Source organism: Peromyscus eremicus, chromosome 8b, assembly GCF_949786415.1.
Source record: "Peromyscus eremicus chromosome 8b, PerEre_H2_v1, whole genome shotgun sequence".
NCBI classification, from domain to species: domain Eukaryota; kingdom Metazoa; phylum Chordata; class Mammalia; order Rodentia; family Cricetidae; genus Peromyscus; species Peromyscus eremicus.
In genome coordinates, this window is record NC_081424.1 from 17008514 (window position 1) to 17034546 (window position 26033).

Sequence of the window (26033 nt, forward strand, 5' to 3'; positions counted from 1 at the left end):
GATACTCATAATTACACCTGGATCCTGTGTCAGCACAGAGCTGCTGTCCTTTTCCTCAAAGCACAATTAACAAACAAGTCAAAAATCCCTAACGGGATGCACCAGAGCTACTCATGAAAGCGTGACAAGATGTCACACAAAATAAACAAATCCAATTAGAAGAAGGAAAAGGACCGTTAAGTGCTGTTGATGGAACTCAGAAACAAACCCGAATCCAGCAACATGTAAACTGCATGCCCTTCTCCCAAGGATTTGTCTCCCACAACTAGACTCAAATTTTGAATTCTAACGTAAATAGTCAAACTGTACAGCCAATATTATCCATACTATATTAGAAAATAAGTAATTTATCATAAATGATATATTAAGTGTTATATCTCATTTTTATGTATAAATATTTGTCTTAGTTAGGGTTTCTATTTCTGTAAAGAGACACCATGGTCATGGCAACTCTCATTAAGGAAAACATCTAATTGGGTAGCTTGCAATTTCAGAGGTTTAATCCATTATCATTATGGAGCACCGTGGCAGTATGTAGGTAAATGTGGTGCTGGAGGAGTTGAGAGTGGAGAAGAAGCTACATCTTGATCCACAGGTGAGAGGAAGTGAACTGAATGTCACACTGAGTGAAGCTTGAGCAAAGGAGATCTCAAAGCCCTCCAGTGACACACTTCCTCCAGCAAGACCACAGCTGCTTTAAAGAAGCCGCATCTCCTAAGAATGCCACTCCCTATGAGCCTATAGGGGCCAATTACACTCAAACTACCACAGCATTATATTCAGGTGCTAAAGTTTGTTTAAATAACATTTTTATTAACTTCTAGAACTTCATATATGCATGCAATGCGTTTTATCAAATTCATCTGCACTCCTCACCATAAGTCTTCCCTCATCTGCTCTCCCCCAATCCATCAAATTCACACTCTTTATTTTTAACCCATTGGGTCCAGTTTGCTGCACATGAGTGTGGGGCTACCCACGGGATCATGGTCAACCCACCAGAAACCACAACCCTAAAGAAAACTAACTTCCCATTCCCTATCAACCATCAACTGACAATAGCTGATCTAGGGGTAGAGGCCTCTAAGTTCCTCTCCCTCCATGCTTTAACGTTGACTGGTTTGATCACGTACAGGTCTTATGCAGACAATTGCAGCTGCCTATGTCATAAGCACAGCAGTCTTGACATGTCCAGAAGATACTGTTTCACCCTGTCTTTGATGACCACAGGCTTTTACAGTATTTTCACTGTTCCATGAGGCTTGAAGGGAAGAGGTGTGATAGAGACATCTTATTTATGGTTGAGCATCACAGAGATAATAATGCTCTGTACTTCATCCAGTTGTGATTTTTTTCATTATTGCCATACACTGTACAAAGAAGGTTCTGTGATAACAACTGAGAAATGCACTAATTTAACTGGATAAACGCAAGTATGTAGAATGCAGTTCCATACAATGTCCATCTAATAAAATAATAGTCACAGGTTCAGCCTTATGCCTATCAGCTTTCTAACCAGGGGTTCCTGGTGAGATTTACAGCACCAGCAGTGGAGTAAGCCATAAATCCAACCAGAAAGCTGTCTGGTAACTCCATAACGATCATGTATCTGTTGTCCATGTGCTTGTCTCGGTGAGGGAGGGACACTAAGAATGCTTGAAAAGGCCTCTGTAAACCCGAATCATTTTATAAGCTCCCCCCCCTCTCTCTCTCTCTTTCTCTGTGTGTGTGTGTGCGTGTGTGCGTGTGTGTGTGTGTTTATGCCCGTTTAATTGGAGTTATTCTAAACAGGGATGGTCCCACTAGAAGCCATAGTTAACAAATAGAATGCCCAATACCAGGTATCGGATGTATTTCCTTTGAGAGTTGATGTCAGTTGATGCTCACAAAACATTACAGGCCATTATCATTGCTTTTTTTTGCCTCCTCCCCCTCCAAAAAAAAAAAAAAAGACTTGATGGTAAGACTGTATTGCTCAAGACACCACACAATTTGGTCAAAGGAAAAGGAGCAGTCAGGTCTGTACTGACCAGGAAATGTCCTCCCTGTTAGCTACCTCTCACAGTGTCAGAAGTGCTATGCAGATGACCTGGAAAGCAAGGTCATCGGTAGTCTTGCACATAGTTGGGAACCCTGTGAGCCACATCTGCCAAAGTTAAAAGATGAAAATAAATTTATATCCTAAATGTCAATAAAACATATAACTTAAGAAACTTTGGCACATTTTATAAAAATTTATGGCTAATGTTTATGAATGTTATGCTTTTAAAAAGTATACCTCTCTCTACAAAAGAAGAGAAAGAAAGGAAGGAAAGAGAGAGAGAAAGAGAGAGAGAGGGGAAGGAAGGAAGGAAGGAAGGAAGGAAGGAAGGAAGGAAGGAAGGAAGGAAGAAAAGAAAGAAAGAAAGAAAGAAAGAAAGAAAGAAAGAAAGAAAGAAAGAAAGAAAGAAAGAAAGAAACAAAGAAAGAAAGAAAGAAAGAAACAAAGAAACAAAGAAAGAAACAAAGAAACAAAGAAAGAAGAGAAAGAAAGAAAAAAGAGAAAGAAGGAAGGAAGGAAGGAAGGAAAGAAAGAAAGAAAGAAAGAATAATAAGGAGCTCTGCCTAAAAGTAATGAAATGAGCAAAATAATTTCAAAACCCCTTATTAACTTATACCTATATAGCTAACTAAAGAGTGTATTTTCCTTGGTCATTATTAATTATATGTCCCGTCTTTCTCATGGTGATTTATTATGGTATCTTTTTCACATATTTCACAGAATAAGTTGATTTAGAGAAAAATCATACTATAAAATAATCTTCTTTACTTATTTAATATATACCACATCATAATTCTGTCCCAAACATCAAAAGTAACACTTAATTGCAGTGCATTCATTATTATGAATATAAAACTCCCCACAAGCAATCCAATAAATATTTAAAACTTCATTATTTATCAGCAAAATTCATATTTGTTTTTCATGTAAAATATTTAATCTGCAGTTTATAAACAAAGCAAAATATTCAGAATGCCAAATATTGTTTACTTCTACGGTTCTGATGAATAATAAATTTGCACCATTTTCCTGAAATCTTTAAATTACTATTTCCTTTAACAAGCTTCTCTTGGATATTTGGTGTATGTCAGGCACCAGAATTAGGGGTCTAGGACTCAAAAATGATGCTATAGGCAAATCTGCATCACAGGAAGTTCTGGGAACTTTATGGAGGTATTATAATTGTTGCTGTTGTTGTTATTTACTCAGGTATAACCTTCACTTTTGTTTGGTGGAGCTGGTCAGGACTTTGGTCTAATATTCTTCAGTCATCCAGTCTCCCATCTACCATATTGCTAAATCTTATGCTCTATCTACTGCTGGTGAACAACCTTCCTGGCAATGGCCAAACACATGTGTCTACATTAAGAACAGAGATGGATCTAAACCCCAGACACTGCTCCACCTTCCTTAGGTAGCCACAGTGCTGCTGTCAACACACTAAATCTTGTGGCTGGCTTCCACATCTATTGTTTGTCTAGTTCCTCTGGCAACCGAAGCTTAGGCTTCAGCACAGGCAGCCCCATCAACCTGAGCAAAGCTGTGTAATGAATTCTCCTAGACCATGTTCTCTTTGTGTATGCAACACCCTCTGTCAGTCATCCAACTCTTCTCATAGCATCTCGGACAGAGGAAAGAAATATTCCTCATCTAGTAAGCTTCTTAATAGAAATTCTTTTCATTAACTAAGTTTGGTCATTGGCTATCTCATACATGTTTATAATGCATTCTCATCAGTCTTGCCACCACCTTCCTTCACAAACATGTCAATCCTACCTTTTCCCTAAGGAAATTCTACTTTAGGTGGGAATAAAATTTATAAAAATCTACTTAAGTTTTTTTTTTTCTTTGAAAGGGCTTCGATTCAGTCTAAATAATAATGGATGCTATTAAAATAGTTTTCTTTAAACTTTACAGATTCAGTATTTTATAGGTGTAGTAAAAACTCTAGAAGTTCAAAATATTCTCCCAAGGTTACACATTGCTGGTAATCCCCAAGGCACTAGATATTTCCCAGCTCTAAGACTTGATGTTGAATGATAAAATCTCATCCTGGTTAAAAGATCCAGCCAGTATATTCAAATATTTCTGAGTCTTCTTGCTGGCTGGCAAAAAGACTTTAATTTTTAATATAGATAAATTACAAAGAATATTTTCAATGTATCTGTATTAAGTAATTATATATTTTTTCATGGATTTCTTATCTTATTCTATATGTGAGATAATAGCATAAAACTGAAATTGTTATATAAAAAATAGAAAAAATAATACTATAAGAAAGGTAATTATACATATGCACATACATAAATGAATGCTATGTACCAAGTCTTGAATCCCAAGATTTTAAAATAATGAATATTTCTCAACCAAGCTACTATTACTTAATTTGCTATAAAATGTAATTGTTTACATGAGATGTCTTTCAATGGCTCCCAATTATAGAGTACAGTGAAAGTAATTTAATAACAGATCTTCAAGATAACAATAGAACCAAGTGGATTTTCCCCTAAAATACAAGATCAGTATTCTGAACGTGTACAACTGACTGAAGGAGCTGACATCCATATGAAGGAGGCTTTGTCAAAAATGGGCAGCTCATGCTGTGACAGTGACAGTGATGAGCACTGTGCAATGTCAATTCCACAGGAGAGGCCACGGCAGAGTGAAAAGGACCCTTCTCAACACGAATTTCATGACACTCTGGTATCACTTAGAAACCTGCCTAGAAAGTGATTGAAAAATATGCTAAACAAGACACTTGTGTTTAGATAACATGATAAAAAGGGACCTAATCAGCTGTCTTCGTATTCAGATAAAAGAGCATTTCACATATTTTATCCCCCAATGTCAACCGTGCTTTCTATAGATTCAGGCCGTGGTAACAGGTTGATGAGAAGCATTTGTCATCATGCTGAAAAATATAACTTTAAGTACCTCTATTCTGGTATGAAAAAGTGAAGTTGTTGGAAACTGAATAGTCAGTCACACTCTGAACCAAACAATTAGGGAAATAGTGTAATCATTCCAGTAGATGACAGAAGATAAATGAGATGTCTCAGCACTGTTGCTGGCTGTCTTACTTTTCTATACCTATAATAAAACACCATGACCAAATAAACTTACACAAGAACATGTTTAATTTGGCTTATGATTCCAAAGGGTTAGAGTCCATGATGACAGAGCAAAAGAATGGCTGAGAGCTCACATCTTGATCCATAACCACAAGGCAGAGATTAAGGACCTGGAATGACAGGAATCTATTGAAACCTAAGAGTCCATGCCAACAACACCTTTTCTAACAAGACCACACCTCCTAATCTTTCCCAAAATTTTCCACCATCTGGAAACCAAGTACCCAGATATATGAAGCTATGGGGGCCATACTCAATCAAACCACAGCACTGACTATCATTATCCATTGTGGTTATTCTAATATTCCAAACTAATTTGGTTAACAATTAGTAAAGCCATTTTATTAACCAACACTATCTCATATGGTAATCATTTGCCATCATGGTCCTAATATGCCTCAGTTTTATTTAGTTTCAATTTGCAAGGCAAAATGCATGCTTCTCTCCTGGATTGATTTCATTGCTGTGATAAAACATTCTGATTAAAAGCAACTTGGAGAGGTAAGGGTTTATTTGGCTTACACATCCTCGTCATAGTCTGTTGTTGAGGGAAGCCAAGGCAGGAACTCAGGCAGGACAGGAACCTTGAGACAGGAACTGGAGCAGAGATCACTAAGGAATTCTGAGTACTGGTTGCTAACCATGGTTTATTCAACTTGCTTTTTATACAAGCCAAGAACACCTGCCTAGTGGAGTGGGTCTTCCCCCATCAATCATTCAGCAATAAACTGTCCACAGATTCATCTCCTGGCCAGTTTGATAGAGGAGTCAGTCAAGAGTTCATCTGCTGTCCATTGGGGTTCTGGCTCAACTAGTTGGGCCTTTGATTCAGGCTGTTGTTTTCTTATCTAAACAACTAGGCTCCACCATGTGTGGATGGCAGCCCTCCTTGAAAGCCCTAATAAACAGCAGCCTAATTCACCCAGGAGGCCCTCAAGATCACTCTGTTTTAGCCAATCACTGTATACTTCACCCATCACCTCTCAGACGTTCTGAGTCATTCTTCTCTTTCCCTCCTTGGGTCCTCACATGTCTAGATCTTTCATTTACCATTCCTAGAAAACCCCCAAATTTACCTTGGCCTCCAGCACTGCCTTAAATCCTGCAACTCTCCTCCTGTCCCTTCCTCCTCTGGTACCCCCTCTCACTCTTGCCCAGAGGCCTTATGCTCACCCTGGCGTGGTCTCCTAGACCAACCCCTCACAGACCCCCAACTCACCCTCTTTGTTGATGGCAGCTTTCTTATAGACAGATCAGGAAACCACCAGGCAGCTTATGCAATGGTCACTTCCGCTAAAACAGTTGAAGCAACCCACCTGCCTATGGGGACCTCTTCACAAAAGGCCAAATTAATCGCCTTGACTAGAGCACTCCAAATAGCTAAAGGTCAGTGGGCTAACAGCTATACCAACTCTAAATATGCCTTTTTAATAGCCCATACCCATTCTGACCTTTGGAAGGAAAGGGACTTCCTCACTACCAAGGGCACTCTCATAGTTAATGGACCCTTATAGCCAAGCTCTTTTAGGCCCTCTAGCTCCCTGCAGAAGTAACCATAATCCACTGCCAAGGACATCAGTCCTCCAAGGACCCAGTGACCTTAGGCAATACCAAGGCTGACTCAGTAGCCCAGGGACTAGCCTCCAGGTCCACTGGATCTACCAGACATATTTTGTTTTTGACACTATCCTGTCAGCCCTGCTATCAACCAAAGGAGAGGGATGAACTCCTAAAAAGGGGCCCACACAGACAAAAGATGGATGGTTCTACTTAACCATCTCCTCCTCCCCCAGGACCAGATACTTTCCATCGTTTCAGACATCCACCAAAACTTATATACAAGCACTAAAGTGTTGTTCCATTTCTTAGAGCCCCTCTTTGATCCTACTCATCTCTGAGCTCGTATTTTACAGGGTCACTCCTCCTGAGAAGTATCAGGGTCTTAAGCAGAAAGGAAGAGGTCCCATCCACTCTCATGACAGAAATTGGCTAGGGAATTGTGGGACTTGAGTGAGAGGTCAAGACAGACTAGGAAGCTTCCATGTCCATCAGAAAGATGATAGATTTACCCACTACCTGGTGCATTACCTTAGGCTCTGTGAGGGTGATGGGAATCTCCAGGTTTGGGTGGCTTCAGTTCTCTGCCAGGCTGAGGACCTCAAAGGCTGGAAGAGTCTCAGATGCATGTGTTGGTGAGGTTGGATTTTCATGGCATGTCACAGAGGACAAGCCCACATGGGGGCAGTGGCCAGCCTGCTGATGGAGGCATGGCCTTGTTGACCAGTGAGGATCAGAGCAGCACCAGGACCAATGGCCTTCCTGGCCACATTTGAAGCAGGTCACTGGTGGAGTTGACTTGGCTGGGGTCCAGGGGGATAGAGCCTTGTGTACTTCCCTTGTCTCCCATGTGGGAGTGCCAATGGCCTCAGGGCAGGTGACAAGTCCTGAGCTGGAACATAGCCTTCTGTTGTAGCCAAGCCTGTCAGCAAACTCAGCTGCCTCCTCCTAAGTGTTAAAAACCTTAAAAGCCATTTTCACCAATTCCTGTATGGGAGTTTGCTGACCTTCCTTAGCCTTTTTAAAATTTCTTTCTAATATCTTGTAATGGCTGAGAAATGAAATGGGTGGCCAAAAACTGTGGCTCCTGCTGGGTCAAAGCAGGTATATTCAACCATGTTCTCTTGTAATCAATTTAGAAAACAGCTGGATTTTTGTCAGCACAATGTGTAATCTCATGGAGTTTATAAAAATTAACAATTTTTGCATGAGCTGGCTTTTTGGGACCTATGATGGGACACCTTGAACAGCCTTGATGCAGGGGAGAGGAGCTTAGACCTGCCTCAACAGTACCAGGTTTTGCTGACTTCCCACAGGAGGCCTTACCTTTTTTAAGGAGAGGATGGGGGATGGGTTGGGGTTGAAGGCTGGGGAGGAGCAGGAGGAGGGATGAGAGGGGGATCTGTGGTTGGTATGTAAAATGAATAAAAAAATTCTCAATAAAGAAAAAACATTAACAACTTTACTCAAGACCATTTCTATACCATACCCTGAAGGAGGCAGTGGACCATGAGGTCTCTTGTCTGGTGGCCATTTTGACCTGGCTGATAGTCCCAGTAGGGCTCTACAACTGGCACCGCCACATCACCCACAGGAACCACATTGTCCACTAGATGGCTTTGGTCTGCATATCATGTAGCTGCTGCCTGAACCCAACCTTGCTCCTCTGAAGTGAGAGTAGAGTCCTGGATGACGTAGAGGTTACTCCAGGTCAGGTCATAGGCTTGGGAAAGATAATGGAACTCCTTGATGTAGACAGAAGGATCAGCCAAAACGGAACCAGCCGCTTTTCTGTCTTTGAGAGGTCCTGAAGGGAGAAAGGGATGTGGATTTGAACAATTTTCTCTTGGAGGGGGCAGAGGAGAACAGAGTCTGCAGAGACCGAGTATGAGAAGCCACTGGGAAGGATTCAGGGGGAGCAGGCCAGTGTGTGATTGAGACCAGGATGCAGGTTGTGCACTGAAGAATGGGGAGGCGATAGGGAAGGAGGAGAGGCAGTAGAAGGGAAGGTGTGGTAGAAGGTGGATAAGGGGAAGGAAGCTGGCCCTTGAATATTATCCTGGAACAGGAAGAAGGGGGGAAGGATGAGTAAAGGGAAGAAGGTTGGCCACTGAATGGAGCATGTAGCAGCATCAGAGGGATAGGGGTAGGTAGGGTTTGGGGAAGGGACAGAGATGCCAGTGGATCAGGCAGCACAGTTAGGGTGTAGTGTTCAGGGTGCAAGTTCCCAGATAAATGGGGGTCTGGAGGTACTGCAACACTAGCCAACAAAACCTGGACTGTGGGGTATTGGCTACAGCGGGAGGAGCGGGAGACCAAACCCCAAAAAAACCTGGATGCAAGGGAGCTCAGATCATTTGTCCATATGCTGGCAGAAATTCTCAAGATCATGGAGGATGTAAAGTAAAGTGTTCCCTCCAGTGGCCATCTTGACTGGTTATCAAGAGCATATTGAGGCCAGGCCATAGAGTACAAGGAAATCAGGCATTCCTGACATATGGTGTCAGACAGACCCAATTTGAATAAATTTTCAGGTAGACACTCTGAGGATGACTGAAGATCGGGTTTAGACCACAGTTGTCCATTTCCAAGCCTGTGCTGGAGACTAGAGAAATGGGTCCAGGGCTATAGTCGGGGATTGAGAGGTGGGGGCAGGGGGCTGCCTTTGTGTAGGATATCTGCTCTACAAAGGGTCCTACAGAAAAAAAGGCAGCCTTGCTCCAGAAATGAATCGGGGTTGCCTGGCATGGCTGTGGCTTGGCAGGAACCTCAAGAGTCTTGGACTCAGAAGGGGTCTTGACTAGGAAGAGGTACTGGTGGCTTGGAAATGGGTGACCTATCTGACTTATCTGAGTCAAAAGTAAGTCCCATCTGGTAGAGAGGGAGATAAAAAAAAAAAAAGAGTGGCTTCCCATGTGACTGAGGAACCATCAGGGAAGGCTCAACTCCTACCTGATGTCAGCACCATGATGATAGGTTTCTTATACCCCAATCATAGGTTTCTCCGCAGATGCAAAAAGCCAGATCAAGCTAAATTAAAAAGTGAAAGACCAGGCTTATTTGGGCAAAGCACTCCCAGGTGACCCTCAAGCCCTCAAAGAATTTTTTTAATGAGGGTACAGTTACCCTGATACCCAAACCACACAAAGGTTCAACGAAGAAAGAGAATCACAGACCAATCCCCCTCATGAACATTGATGCAAAAATATTGGCAATAAAAAAAAATCATAGCTGATTTTTTAGCTACAGGTGACCAGCACCAATTGCCCCAGTAAAGAAAAGGTTTTATTTCGGGGTGCTGGTCTTAGGTAATCATAGCTGATTTTCCAGCCCCAGTTGATCAGAAACCAGAGCATTTAAATTCAAATATACCATGGGAAATTTCTGAACAGAATCTTTGAGAGACTCCAAAACTTCATAAGCCAGACTATAGCATGAATTGTTAGATGGTCTTGTTAATAAAAACAAACTCAGGGCCTGGTATTGGGGTATTGGGGTGAACACTGGAAAATCAGAGAAGCAGAACATGCCACAGCTACCTCACCTTGCCAATTTCTCAGATGATCCTGTTTCCTCAGACTAGAAGCCTCTGTGTCCTCATCCAGAATGAATCTCATCTGAACTGCTGCTAGAACCCTAAAAGCTTAACCAGCTAAAAGCTTCCAGTTCCTGGACCTCATGCCTTATATATCTTTCTGCTTTCTGCCATCACTCCCTGGGACTAAAGGCTCACTTCCTGGAATTAAAGGCATGAGTCACCATGCCTGGCTGTATCATTGAACACACAGAGATCCAGAGAGATCTCTGCCTCTGGAATGCTAGGATTAAAGGCGTGTGCTACCACTGCCTATCCTCTATGTTTAATAGTGTGGCTTTTCTGTTCTCTGACCCCAGATAAGTTTATTAGCATGCACAATATTTTGGCGAACACAATACCACCACACCAGACCTCCATTGTCTGCATTTATCTTAACACGCATGGTGTTTTTCAGGCTCCCACAGAACTTCCCTTTGAGCTTTGAGCACTGTGTGGCTTTTCCAGCCCAAAGTTTCAAACATCCTCAGCCTTCCATAACACACCATATTCAGTGCTGTCATAACAATACCCCGGGAACCTGTTAGCAATTTCTGTCTTGGTTTGCTTTCTGTTGCTGTGATAAAGAACATAAACAAAAAGCATCTTGGGAAGAAAGCATTTGTGTGGCTTACATATTACAACCGTAGTCCATCGCTGAAGGAAGTGAAGGAGGGACTCAAGTGAGCCAGGAGGCAGGAACTGAAGCAGAGACCACAGAGGAAGCCTGGTTACTGGCTTACTCTCCATAATCTTGCTCAGCCTGCTTTTCTATATACTCAGGACCAACTGCCGGGGGGTGGCATGCCTCACAGTTGACTATGCCCTTTCAAGTCAATCATTAAACAAGAAAATGCTTCACAGACCTGCCTACAGGCCAGTCTGATGGATAATCTTCTCAGTTAAGATACCTTCTTCCTTCTTTCTGGACAAAGACTAACCAGTGCAAGCCTCCTGCAGCAGATTGTAGCCACAGCCGTGAGGGTTAACCACTCCTTGTTAGTTATGTGGGGGAGAGTGGATCAGTCCTCTCCCCAGGTCACTTAGAGCTGTGAGCATTAACTGCTCTGTTAGTTATCTCACAAGGTTACTTTCAAATCCATGATGCGATGCAGAAATACAAACTAGAAATATTTTAAATGTTTTCAGAAAACACTATTTTATTCCTGGTTTTTTTTTTGTTGTTGTTGTTCATTTGTTTGTTTTTTGTTTTGTTTTGTTTTTGAGCCAAGGTTCCTCTGTGTAACAGCCATAGCTGTCCTGAAACTCATTTTGTAGACCAGGCTGGCTTCAAGCTCACAGAGATCCACCTGCCTCTGCCTCCTGAGTGCTGACATTAAAGGTGTGTGCAGGGCTGGAGAGATGGCTCAGCCATTGAAGGCTAGGCTCAAAACCAAAGATATAAAAAAATACCAGTTTATGTAACATTTATTCCATAACTGAAAATCACTAAAATGGTCCATCAATCGTGTTCTTAGTATACTTTGTATCTAATAAAAAAAATTGTGTGCATTTGAATTACTTAAAAAATATGATTCTGTCATTAATTATGGAAATTGCCTCTGTGTCTACATGTGTAGGTGTTTCTCTTTTCGTCTTGATAACACTGTCTTCATCATTGGCACAGTGACTATGTAGAGCTTAGTGATTTCCTAGTCACCTTATTATCTTTGAATATTTAGTTTTTCCGTGAATTACACTTCTTCAAGGATGTAATAATGGACTGCATTCAGCTAATTGGTCGTATTACGACCATGTGGACTTTGCCCCTTTTCTCAGTAGATAAATCTTAGAAGCAAATGTCAATACTGTGTTGTCTTTAGCTCAAATTTGTCAGCAACCAAGTTCTACATGTGGGACGTTTATAATGTGACAGGTAGACTAAACTCCCACAGACACTGAATCCCAAAGTCTCACAGGATAAGGCTCCCCCATGGCCTGAGGCTTAAGGAGACTCGGGGAAAGATGAAATGCTGTCTCCCCAGAAGCCCCATTAGCTTGCAATCTCACTGTGCCACTCTCTCCTCCCTGCAGGTTCCCTGGAGTAACTAGAAGTGAAGGGTAGCATGTTGTCAGCAGTGCTGTAAGGCCCTCTGTGGTGGGAGCAATCACCCACCAATTTCAAGAGTTGCTTCTCTCTGCACTTAAGAAAACAAGCATGTGATGGAAGAAAAGACAGGAAGGCTGACATCAATCCTTTGCTCATTTGCCCAATTCTTCGAATTTTAGAAGGATAGAAATAGTTTTCACCCTTGACAAGAGATAAGAACAAAGATTAATTCAAAACACAGTCTTTCTGTCATAGGAGTTTGCATCTTAATTAAAATATTTCGATTTTTACTCGAGGCTAAAATGTTGCAAAATGCCTAGATTAGCTACCAGCTCTCTCAGTGACCTCTGGTGCCTCTCTGTACTGTCTTCGGCTGTGTGCCACCCACAGAATAAAGACATTTGTTGGAGGAGACTAAAATATAATGTCTGACCCCGAAAATGGGAAAGACTATATATGAATGTGAATTTCTACAAATTACATCATGAATAAATAAAATGTGTGCATGTCACGTGGATGAAAGTTTTAATGCTCAGGCCCACACCCCTTCCTGCCTGCTTACTACCTACTAACAGGCAATGGTTCCTTGAATTTCCCTACTGTTGTTATTTTGCCTGTTAGGGAATTTTACAGATTACAGTGCTCTTGGACCTCCCTTGCTGTGGCTTCCACTATTCCAAGCTGCAACTGTGACTGTGTCCTGAGGATCTTTGGAACGGTCGCTCAATTTGTATCCCGGGTAGCTCCTCTCTGCTGAGACAAGATAAATAAAAGCTGTGAGGGCACACGGGCTTTCTATCATTTTGTAATAGCTGAAATAATTTGGAAAAAATGATTCATGATGAGGTTTTAATTACCCATGTAATCCTGACAAACTGTCTTTTAAAGCTCAAGAAAAGTGAGAATGCCTTATTTCTCTAGGCAAGATTGGACTCATTTTATTACAAAGATGTAGAAACTGTAAACTATCAGAGTCAGGCAAGTAAAAAAAAAATTAACTCAACTTCAGTCTACATCAAATTCTGTAACAAGCAGAGTCTAGATACTGTCTATACTGTTCCTCCTGTATTCAGCCCAAAGTTAAGATCACCCAACCTTTGCTCCAACGTCCTGAATGCTCCTTAAAAAGTTAAAAATAGAATTAGATTGAAATTCCAGCATCTTCTTACTAGATATTTTGTGAAGAAGATGAAATTGGTATCAGATGGCCACTTGCATTCCCGTTTACTGAAAAGCTATTTAGAGTCTGGAGATGGAATCAACTCAGATGTGCACAGTGAGTAAATGGATTAAAAAGTGTGAGGCATATGTACCTGTGGAGTGTTGTTCAGCTATAAAAAAGATGAAATCCTGTCCCTTATGGCAAAATGGATGAGCTTGCAAGATACTGTATTAAATAAATAAAACCCAGAAGAGAAAGACAACTGCAACCTGAACTCCTATGTGGAATCTAAAAACATTTATCCAGTAGAAATTTCAAATAAAATCGGTGGTTACTAGAGGAAGAACAAGGGTAGGTAGGTGAGGTGGTTGGTCAGTAAATAAAATGTTACAATTGGAATCAATCAATTCGGATGTTCTATTGTGAGGTAGGTGACTTTAGTTAAAAGTAATACAATGTATAATTAATTAGCTAGAAGAGAGAGATTTGAATGTACCTAACACCAAAACATAATATTCAAGGCAATGTAAAAACTAATTATTCCGACTTAATTATTACACAATATATCACTGTATTCTACTCCATAGATATGTAAAGTTATTACCTATCAGCAAAGTATAAAAATAAAACATAGACAAAGTCCTAGATGACATGAGAAAGTATGAGAAGAACATCTGCTCCAGCCTCCATCATTTGCTCCTTCAGGAGCAACCATGTCAGAATGGGACATGGTTGCTTCTGCTTATGGGGGATGCAGTAAGAATGAGAACAGACAGATAAAAGAAGCCATTATCTTAACAGAGCCAATGCCCTGCTAGGAAGATACCAACTAGAAATAAATCTTCACGTTAATATTGATGGAAGGAGACAGAGTGACAATACAGTTACCATTTTTAGCCAGCATGACCAGGAAAGATCCAGGGATGGAGAGGGTGATACTGAGCCTGAGATCTCAAAAGAGTAAAGCGTCAAATACAGAGTCCCACCATCCACAACTTAGGTCACTTAGAGCCTTGTTTGCTCTGTCATCTGGAGAGCAACAGAAGCATCATTCAGTTGCTGCTAAGCACTCCTTAGCTCTCGCTTCAGTGTCTGGCAACCACATGGCCAGAGCTCCACTCAGAAATCCTCAATCAGAACAGGCATGTAAAAAGTGCCACCACGTGTTCCATGTGCAGATCAGTGTCTGCAAAGGCCTAATACTGTAATGAATCTGTGCTCAACAGGACTCAAATCAAAGTTTCATTTTTAGCCTTTTCCAATTCCCCATTCTGCATCTTTACATTACACATGCACACATGAACACACACAATGTCTGTATATAATATATATCTGCTTGCTTTGACTAAAACACATTAAAGGCCATGTGATTTGATTCTTTTAGAATTCTAGTAAAACAATATTTTCAATGTGATAAGAAAAAGTTTGCAGTATCTGAATGTCAGAGCATTGAAAGACACAGTAGTCGTATTTGAGTATTTTCTTGTATTATACCTTATAAATTATTTCTTAAGCATTTTCTAGTATAAACCCTTTCACCCAAGAGATGTTCACAGATTGCTATATATACATATATATGTGATGTGGTCATAGTCAAAGTTACTGGTGATATATCATACTGAAATTTACTTTAAAAAATTCTTTAGTACACGTAGAATTTCTCCATTGTTAAAGAAAAAACCCATCTGTGTACATAAATGAACTCTGTGTGATTGTTTTTATATAAAGAGGTTAATCCCAGCTGGATGGTTGGTACTACAGAATTTAGAAGAATTTCAAGGAGTTGCAGAGCAGCTCAGGGAATGCTGAGAATGTCACCTCCATAACTTTATAGTACACATTTTCAGAAGAATGGTTAGGGTCATTTCAGAAATGGTTGGAAAATCTGTCCTAATCACAAGACGAATTTATAGAATTATTATGGTAGTTTGAATAAGAATGGTCCCCATAGGCTTATGTATTTGAATGCTTAGTCATTAGGGAGTGGCACATCTTGAGAAGGATTAGGAAACCTGGCCTTGCTAGAGGAGGTGTGGCCTTATTGGAGAAAGTGTGTCACTGGGGGCGGGCTTTGAGGTTTCAAAAGCCCAAGTCAGGCCCAGAAGCCCATTTGCTATTTCTCCCTGCTGCCTGCAGATCTAGACGTAGAACTCTCAGCTACTTATACAACACCATATCTACCTGCATGCCACCATGCTACCCACCATGATAATGGACTAAACCTCTGAAACTGTAAGCCAGCCAGCCCCAGTTAATTGCTTTGTTTTTACAAGAGTTGCCATGGTCTGCCATGGAATAATTCTCTTGCACACTGTAAAGATTTACCACTTGAATTGGTTTAATGAAACACTGATATGCCTGGAGCCTGAGCCATCAGCCAAACATTTATAAATCAATCGATCCATCAATCATAAAAAGAAAGGTTAAAAATGGATTCTAAACACATGTGGGGCCCAAACATTTGGCAAGAATTTCCACATAATAACTGAGAAAGCTTTAAAAAGGTTTCTAAGCACACTAAATGGTTCACAGTATGTTTAAAGCTATATGTAAGCTTGGGAGAGAAAAATAAGGAAGGTATAGACAGTCATAAAGAAGAAATATGTAGTTTTAAAATAATAAAGTAAAATCCTTAAAAAGAGAATAAAGTAATATTTTTTAAAAAGCCACATAAAATGCAAAATATACAGAGAGTCTGGATACTATATGTTATTGTGTTGTCTTTGAGTTGTTTGACAGCTGAGGAAGGAGCCACACCTGCTAAGAGACATTTGATTATAAATGTTGCTGGATTAATCCAACCTATAGATTTTGAAAATGCCTTGACTTCAAAATTTAAGTCAAAAGATATGTTGCTTTGGAGAAGAGACTCTACTTTTATTGCCATAGGAAATGAGAGGCTTTGGATTTATTCTGGGTTAAAAAAAAATCCAGTTTGATTGAGGAAGACTCCCTGAAAAATCTCTGATGAGAACAGATGACCCAGATGATCCAACATATCTGAGCACCTCCATTGCAGTTTCTATTGAGTTCTTCATCCAGAATGGCTTCAAGACTGCTGGCTGAGATGATCCAGCTTTACAGAATTCTTCAGTCAGGACTTGACCATGATCTTAAATTTTTTTCAGTGTCCACATAGGATTAACAGTGCTCTCAATCAGCAGAAAGTAGCCTAGAAAACTAAGGCCACATTCCCAAAAAGTGGATTGTGGATGATTGTCTTTTGTCAGGACCAGCTGACCTGTTGAATAGCACTTAAATAGGGAAATGAAGATTAAAAAAGATAGAGACAGAAGGTAGACTCAGGAGGGCTCTCAGTAACTACTGCAGCAGCCCCAATTTATTTCTCATAGTCATTTTATATCCAAAGCAAGAAAGTGTGGAGATCATCCTTACCATAGTTCAAGGAATAAACAAGCATAAACATCTCCTTAATTCTCAAAACATCTAGTAACCACTCTTTGGCCAAACATCCTGTTACATGGCCTTGAGGAGCAAAACATCTAGTAACCACACCTTTGGTCAAACATCCCAATATTCCGCCTTGAGGAGCAAAAACTAGCTTGAATTCTCTGAACTTAAGTCAAGATGGAACCAAGCCACAAGATGGAGTTTCTGTGGGCTCTCACAGTCTTGGTTTAAGGGGGTTGGTTACAAATTGTTATTGGTCATAGTCAATCTCTTTCTATAAGAAGAAATGGAGGTATGATATAGAAATCATAGGGGGAAAGGGTCGATTATTGAATCTATTCTAATAAAAAAAACTGTTAATCTTACATATTTTACATTCGTGTGGATTTTAGTTTATTGATACAAATTTAAAGTTAATTTTGTTATACTGTGTGTATATTTCTACTCTTGTTTAGGACATTATGCTTATGCAGTTCATTTAAAAATGTAATATATAATTAAGAAATACAGATAAAGAGTCATCTATAATAGCAAACTTATAGTCAAGTTAGGTATGCTTTCAAGGTCATACAGAGATATGTTTCAGATAGAGAGGCAGTCTTCAAACACTTCAAAGATCTACAGAATACGGCATTTAAAATGTTTTAAGAACTTAGATTTTTCTTGACAGTGAGAAACTTCTGCTCCTGGCAGTACCAATTACTTCAAAGACAATAATGGGCATCAAAGAAACTCCATATGGAGTTTGTTTACTTTATGGCAAAAGCTAGCTATATGGGCAAGGAAAGTGCCCTTGCCTCAAATGCTGACAGTATACTGTCCAAATTGGACAAGCAAGACACAAAAGAAAGTGACTGCAGAACTTTGCCAAGACAAGGTTGGAAAGTCCTTCAAAAATCTTGCTTCACAGATAAGTCTGTCAGATATGCTGGGCCTATATGCCAAAGATGGATGCCCCAACATTGCAGAGGAACTTTGGGTGACTGTCCAGGAAGCCTGATGTCTCTGTCATTAGGTAACATTACATCCTTCTGGAGTCTTTGATGGAATCAAATACTAGATGGTTATAGTTTTCTTTAGTTATAATAAAAGATAAATTAGATACAAAACTTTAGACTTACCAAGATAAAAGTATTTTCTCTCATTTTGCCAAATACAAATGGATTAGGTAGTGTTACTCTAATTCTTACTTAATGACAGTTTTGCTGTATATAATCTTAATATGTTAAAGTTAAAAACCTTCCTTTTCAATTAGGCAAAAAAGGGGAAATGCTGTGGAATAATTCTCTTGTACACTGTAAAGATTTGTCACTGGAATTGGTTTAATAAAATGCTGATAGGTCAATAGCCAGGCAGGAAGTGTAGGCGGGGTAACCAAACTAAGAATGCTGGGAAGAGGAAGGGCAGAGTCAGGAATTGCCAGCCAGATGCAGAGGAAACAAGATGAGAATGCCATTTTGAGAAAAGATACCAAGCCATCTGGCTAAACATAGATAAGATTTATGAGTTAATTTAAGTGTAAGAGTTAGTTAGTAATAAACCTGAGCTACCAGGTGAGCATTTACAATTAATATTAAGCCTTGGGGTCAATTATTTAAAAAGCGGCTGCCAGGTATGTATTTGGGAACAGGCAGGCGGGAGAGAAACTTCAGCCTACAATGGTCATGGTGTCTCTTCACAGCAACAGAACACTGACAAAGACAACTATAATTTCATTAAATTCGTACTCACAACAAACAAAATAAAAATTCAGATCAATCAGTCTAACACAGCATGATCCAAATACATGCTAACTTCATATTAGCATACTGACGAGTGACAAGAGGAACCAGCTACATCTTTATTTTCCACAATTAAATGACTATATTTCTATAAGATTAAAGAAACAAGCAAACAAACAAAACCTTTGTGCATATGATAAAAACATTTTAGCTCTTAGCATGCAATACTCCGACCTCAGCCCTTGGGCTGCGTTCCCTGGCACCGTGTGGTGCAGAGGTCACATCATGCATGATCGGAAACGAGGCTGTGACAGTGAAGTGGCCCTTGCAACACAGATGAACCTCCAGAAACACACTGAACAGACCGAGGCATTTGATTGTGAATTTATCTGTGTCTTTGTGGGTTCAGAAACCTTTTTTACTGTTGCCAAACTTGGCATGATACCACATTCAGTTTCATGACACTATTTGCGACTGGGACTGCAGTTGAAGTAGCTTGGCCCTAGAACTAGGTCTAGGGTTTGACAGGAGGTACTGTGCTGTCTGTATGTATGAGGGATGGGACTTTTCTCTTGCTCCTTGGTACCAGGTACAAGCATAAGAGAAAAAAAAAAAAAAAAAAAACAGCCGGAACCACTACACCCTCTCCTATCCTAGTAGGCAAGCCTGAGCCAGGACATATGCCAGCTCCTGTATCTTGTTCCTCTTGTCTTGTGGCAGCTCCTGTTCTCCCCAGGATGCTGGCTTTGTTGTACCACCCACTGTTCTTCCTTCTTGTGAGAAAGCAGAACCTTCAGCTGATGATGCCTGTCAATAATCATTTCTTCTCTCAGAACAAGAGCTGCTCACATGGTGCTGAAATTTTGACATAGAATGACTGACGTTCCAGTATAAGCCATCACCAAAGAAACACCTTTCCTGGTAATTACTGCTTTCACAGTTATCACTAAATTGTAAAGTCACTTCAGAACCTCCATCAGAAATATAAAGTAGCTTTACCAAAGCTGAGAAACAGCAATGATTTAGTTATACACAAACCTATGCAAATATAGTGCATCATCCTTCTGTCTTTCCCTACTCTGTGTTTGTGAAACAATATCCTAAAATTCTTTGCATGCACAATGAATGCTTCTTTGGAAATATACTGGAAGGCAGCTCATTCTGTCTATGAATGAGTCTGTAGGCTTCCTACGCATAAACACAGGTCTAAAAGCTGTGCTGGTGGCATGCTGGGGATGCATGCATACCAGAAGTTTGGCAAAATTCCAAGTCCCTTACCATAGACTCCATGTGTTTCTTCATGCAGAAAAATGAATCACTCTTACACTTCTGATACGTGAAAGAGGCTGAAGGAAAGTCAAGACATTTTTTCCCTAGGATAAATTGCTACTTTTTCTAGAAGCATTCTAAAGGATCTATATATCACTAAATAAAAAAGTCATTACCGTGTTCTGATTTATCTAACTCTTAGAAATTCTAGGTGAATGGGCCTGACTGACAACTTAAGTGTTCTGAAAAGGAATGTGAACAGCACTGAGAAAGAGGAAAGAGGAGCCAGGAAAGCTCTAATTGCAAGCAGCCACAGACCATCACTTTCTAATTCCCTACGGCTGTCTTCCACTCTGTGTTCTTTGACGTATTTATTCAATATTAATACCTCAATTCTCTGTTTTTAAGTTCCTTATTTATACCTGGCTATCTAGATGGGGAATTCTCCATGAGAGTGAGATGCTCATCTACTCAGAGGTTTGATGTTTGTTAGATAAAAGTTCTACATGATTAGGAATCTTTTCCCTCAAAAAGTCAATATAAGAAAAGGTAACTGTTGCTGTATTTGGAGCTCTACAATTCTCTAACGCTGCCCCAAGATTAATCTAAGGTCTGGGAGACTTAGAGAGTCAATTTGTGGAATGTCCTTTAAGGTTAAGCTAGCTTCAAAAAGTGTTCTTCTCTTGATGATTACAATTAAAATTATGCCCATTACATTATTTATGTCTTCTTCCAAAAGAAGATCTGGAGCATCTGTGTCAAAACATAAATATAATTATATCATTGACATTTGGAGAGTGTTGCAACATGGAAATGGTTGTTCTTAAGCTTTTTGGAAAACTTTGATAAAAATGATGGCTTCTCTTTCAAGAAAACACATGCGTACACTTTTTCACATTAAAGTGTAAAAAGAACATGAGCTTAATTTTGAAAAATGTCTCCTCAAAATTACCTCTTGAAGAAAGTGTATAGACCATGTCAAGACTAGAGGTGACCAATTCAACGTAAAGGGACCAAGAAGAGATGAGGAGGAGATAGGAAGAGGAGGTGTCAAGTTCAAGTTCAGGCAAGCCCTAACTCCACCGTCAGAGCGTCTGTTCGGCCTTCTTGGTTCTTGTTTCGAGTGTCAGAAGGCAAAGCAGCCTCTGTGTCATCGCCAGAACCTCCAGATTTCCAAGAGAAAACCCAAGTTTGGAATTACACACAAAACATCCCAGTGCTCAAGTTTTAGCAGACAATTCAAAAACATTTCCAATGCTGTGCAGAAGAGTAAAGACCAAACACACAAAATAGAATTACAGTTGTGGGTGAATGACAAAAAAATAATCATACTTATTCTATATTATTTTAAAGGATGTTTATATTAACCTGATAGTTCTCAGTAGAAAAAGCTGATATTTTTCTCAAAGAAAATTCAAGACTAAAATGTTACTGACATTTTCCCTTTAAGTACTAAAACTCTAGGTATATAGGAGGATAAGGCCAAGACTTCCCTTTGGAAGCAACATTGCTTCTGCTTAAATATATGGAAATGTATACCATTAAAGCTATGGGTTTCCATAGAAGAAAATATTGACCTAAAAATTGCTGTTGTAGCTACGAATCAGTGCCCTTAACCTTTAAAAGGTCTGAGTATGGCTATTGTAGCAAATGTATTCTTGAGCCGACTCTCCGCTGGTTGATCAACCAAGATTACACTGGCTACAAGATATTCCCTCAGAGGATTCTATGAATTGAACCATGAAATGGAGTAATTTGGAAATGTCCACTAAAGTGATAAAGAACACCTGCATAAAATAATCATTGTGTTTTTTATCAACAAAGCTAACACTAAAGGCTTTAGTCTGCCTGACTTGAAGCAAATTACTAACTGTTCTTAACAAGATGACATTTCTCAGAGAATTTTCTACTCCCCTTCCAACGATGTGGTGATGTTTGATGATACAGATCAAACCATCTTCTGGGGTTGCCCTAAAAGTCTGTGGGAAAAGAGCCTCAAACCTATGCAACTGAACATTCACTGATTTACTTAGATGCCAAATAAGCAAGACCTTTTAATTGAAAACTTCCCTATTAAATGTGTATATATGTCTCTGTCCTCAAATGACATCAGGCCTTCAGGAAAGTCTAAAATTACAAACTTCCATAGCTTAGCTCTGTTTGCCTGTCCTCTGTGTTGTACACTTATCTGGTTGCAAAGCATCCAAATATAGTTTACTGGCCTTTTGAGAGATTCTGTAAATTTGTTGTTGCTGTTATTGTGGTTATGAGTAATCCTCTGTGTGTGTGTATGTGTGTGTGTGTCTGTCTGTCTATCCGTGTGTCTACTGACCTGTATATATTGGCTGTGTTTGTGTGTGTGTGTGCGTCTGTCTGTCTGTCTGTGTCATCTGTCTGTGTTTGTATGCATGTACATGTGTGTGTGTGTGTGTGTGCCTGTGTCTGTTTCTATGTCTGTCTATCTGTATGTCTGGCTGTATGTCTAGCTGTGTCTCTGTGTGTGTGTGTCTGTCTGACTATCTGTCTCACGGACTGTATCTTTATGTGTCTGGCTGTCTGCCTATTTGTGTTTACTGGGGTTTGAGAATGCTAAGCAAATGCAGTAATACTAAAGCATAATCTCAGCTTCTGGACTCAATATTACATATGTGTACATGTTTTACTTAAATTGGAGAAAGACAGTTATGCTCCACTGACTCTAAAACCTAATTAATACAAGCGCCAGGATGTCATTAAAGAAGATATTTTATAAGATAGGAATATTTCTCTCTAATCACAGGCTTCATCCTAACTAGAGACCCTTACCCCTAAGAATTGCATAGATGCAGAAAAATGGCCAAGGACTGTGGACTTCCAGTCACTAGTATGTAAAACAGAATTATAGTTTTTCAAAAACATGAAACAGAATTATTACTTGACCCAACATTCCCACTACTGGACATGCATCCAGAGAAATAACACAGACGCTTCACTCAAGTATGCTTAGTAGCACTCTTTACAACTGTCTCCAAATGGAAAAAAAAATATAAATGTCTATCACCTGATGGGTATATAAAGAAGATGTGGTAAGTCTGGGTATTTATAATAGCATAGATGAAACTAGCCATCACTAGGCTAAATAAACTAGTCCTGGTACAGAAATGCGTGTATCACATGGTCTCAATCATATCTACAGTGTAAGAGTTGATAAAGAATTTGAGAGCAGAATGGTGGTTATCAGAGACTAAGGGGGACACATGGGAAAGAAACATGGAGAACGTGTCATCACAGGACATGAAGTTTCAATAGACAGAAGCAAAAAGTGCTGGTGTGCTACTGCACATTAGAGTGACTGTAGGTAAAAATGGTGTGCTACACATGTCCACGTTAGAGTGACTGTAGGTAACAATAGTGTGTTATGCATTTCTACATTAGAGAAGACAGGGTTTTCACAGTTTTTAACCATAAAGAAATGACGAATGACTGAAGAGATGCATTTGGCCAAGCCTATTTAAATATATAATAGATCCATGTGTCCAAATACTAAGTTACACCTTGATTATGCATAATTTTTATTTTTCTATGTGTCAGCTCAATATATTTTCTTTAACTAAATAAATAACAGAATGATACTGAAGAACGTTTTTAAAAAGCAATCTACCAAATCTGTGGAAAGGAATCTGTGGACTAGGACAAACATTTCACCAGTAGCCGTTATTAATCTGATTAAAACTGCCATTATCCAAAGGGTCCAGCTCAATACTCTGTTCCCACAGAAGACCTGAGAATTTTGATACCACTTCTGAGTGGGAATAGAGGTGAGCAGCAACGATACAATTTAATTTCCTACACACTAAGCAAAACAGGAGCACCAAAATAAGTTAAAATTGGTTTTCAAAAAATAAGAAGAAATGTACTATTAATATTTCTTGAACTCCTGAATTTACTGAGGAAGGTTTATGTTCATAGCAGTAATAATACTGCCAATCATAGTGAGCCCATCTGTGTTGATATATTACATATTTTACTGTCTGCAGCATTCTGACATATATGATCCACAGTAGAAGTAGCCTACTACTGGCAGCCTGGACAGTCACCAACATTCATACAAAACATAAAACATTTCTCATTTCAGGACAACCATGAAGCAGGGAGATGAAAGAGAAATGAGAGATTCAAGTTAAATAAAAGCAAGAACCAAATATTCATCATAAAGCCACAGTAAAAATAATGAGGTAAGAGGTTTTATCAGAAAGAAATAAAAAAAAACCCAAGTGTATTACCAAATTATAGAATTTCTACAGCATCCACAACTCAGTTATCAGAGAGAACCTTGTTATCTTAGAGGCAAAGCTAGTGTGAATATTATTCTCTCAGAGGAAGCCGTAGTTTTGAAAATCTTGTTAGTACCAATGGAGTGAGTTTAACGCTCTCAGGTACTCTGAGCTAAGTGGTGAGATGAGATGCCTTCCATGCAGACCCAGATCCTCACATTAGCCTAAAGTGCCATCTGGATAGAGGGCGAAAGATGTTCCCAAGAAACAAATGCAGTTTCCCAATGCTCAGAATTGTGCTCACTACAGACAAAATGAAAATGAATCTAGCTCACAGTTCAACATGCTGAGGTTGGCAGGTGTGTCTTTTCATATGACATTTTGAAATTTCATGAAAATATATCCATTTCAATGAAGCAATTTTATTCATTGTGAGTATTTACCAGTGTCTTATTATTTTCCAGCATTGCTCTTGCTTACACACACACACACACACACACACACACACACACACACACACACGGGACAGGGACCTCAGGTAGGCACACGCATGAACACATAATGATAACCCACTACACACACACACACACACACACACACACACACACACACACACAAAGAGGCCAGGATGCAGCTGGAGTTTTCTTGTCTGGCCCACGGTCAGGACAAAGGGTAGATTATTGAACCTACTTTTAAAGAGCAACTTGTTTAAAATGTTTTACATTGCTATGGGTTTTAGTTTATTGATACAAGTTTAAACTTAATTTTGTTATACTATATATATATATATATTATATATATATATATATATTTCTATTCTCGTTTGAGGTATTATGTTTATACAACTCATTTAAATTGTAATAAAACAATTAGTCTTCTATCATAGTCAAACTTATAGTCATGTTAAGTTTTATATATATATATATATATATATATATATATATATATATATATATATTTCAGATAGATAGATAGGTAATCTTCAAACACTTCAAAGACCTACAGAATATGGCATTTAAAATGTTTTAAAAATTTAGACTTTCTGGACAATGAGACATGTCTGCTCCTGACAGCACCAATTTACTTCAGAGAGGAGGATGAGCATAGAAGACACTCCACATAGAGTTTATCTTCTTCTTGGCAAAAATAGCCATTTGGGCAAGAAACTGATCTTGCCTGGACTGCTTGATCAACTGGACATGCAGGACCCATAGGAAGGTGACCACTGAACTTTGCTTGGCAAAATGGTCCTTCAGGTTCCTGCTTCACAGAGGAAACTGCCAGACATTCTACAGGACACAGAGAGAAGTGACTGAGAGACTCTAGCCCTGTAGGCTGAAGACAGATGCCCCAACTTTACAAAGGAACTTTGGATGACTGTCCAGGCTGCCAGCTGTCGCTGTCTACTCTTGCAAGACTCCCGAAAGTTGCTTGCATCCTTTTCTGTTTCTCAGGTAATAATATATCCTTCTGAGGTCTTTGGTGTAGTTGAAGACTAGATTGCTATAATTTTCTTTAGTTATGATAAAAGATAAGTTAGATGTGAAACCTTAGACTCAGATATATAAGATAGACAGAATATCTTCTTTAATTTTACCAAATACAAATAGACTAGTTATTATAAATAAACTAGATATTGTAACTATAATTCTTGCTTGATAATTGTTTTGTTATCTGTAATTTTACTATGTAAAAGTTAAAACCTTCTTTTTTGAAAAAAAGAAAAGGGGAAGTGCTGTGGGATGTTCTGTATGTTAAATGTGTTGCTCTGATTGGTTAATAAATAAAATACTGATTGGCCAGTAGCCAGGCAGGCAGTATAGGTGGGACAAGGAGAGAAAAGAATTCTGGGAAGTGGAAGGCT

General features: G+C 39.4%; 1 long non-coding RNA gene across 1 annotated transcript; it reads right to left on the reverse strand.

Annotated features, from left to right (window-relative positions):
• Positions 1–5155: 5155 nt before the first annotated feature.
• On the reverse strand, positions 5156–8643 carry LOC131918785 (uncharacterized). Its single transcript, XR_009381086.1, has 2 exons — positions 7261–8643; positions 5156–5282 (listed from the first exon to the last, which is right to left on the reverse strand). It is a non-coding gene; the product is annotated as an uncharacterized LOC131918785 (long non-coding RNA).
• Positions 8644–26033: the final 17390 nt, after the last annotated feature.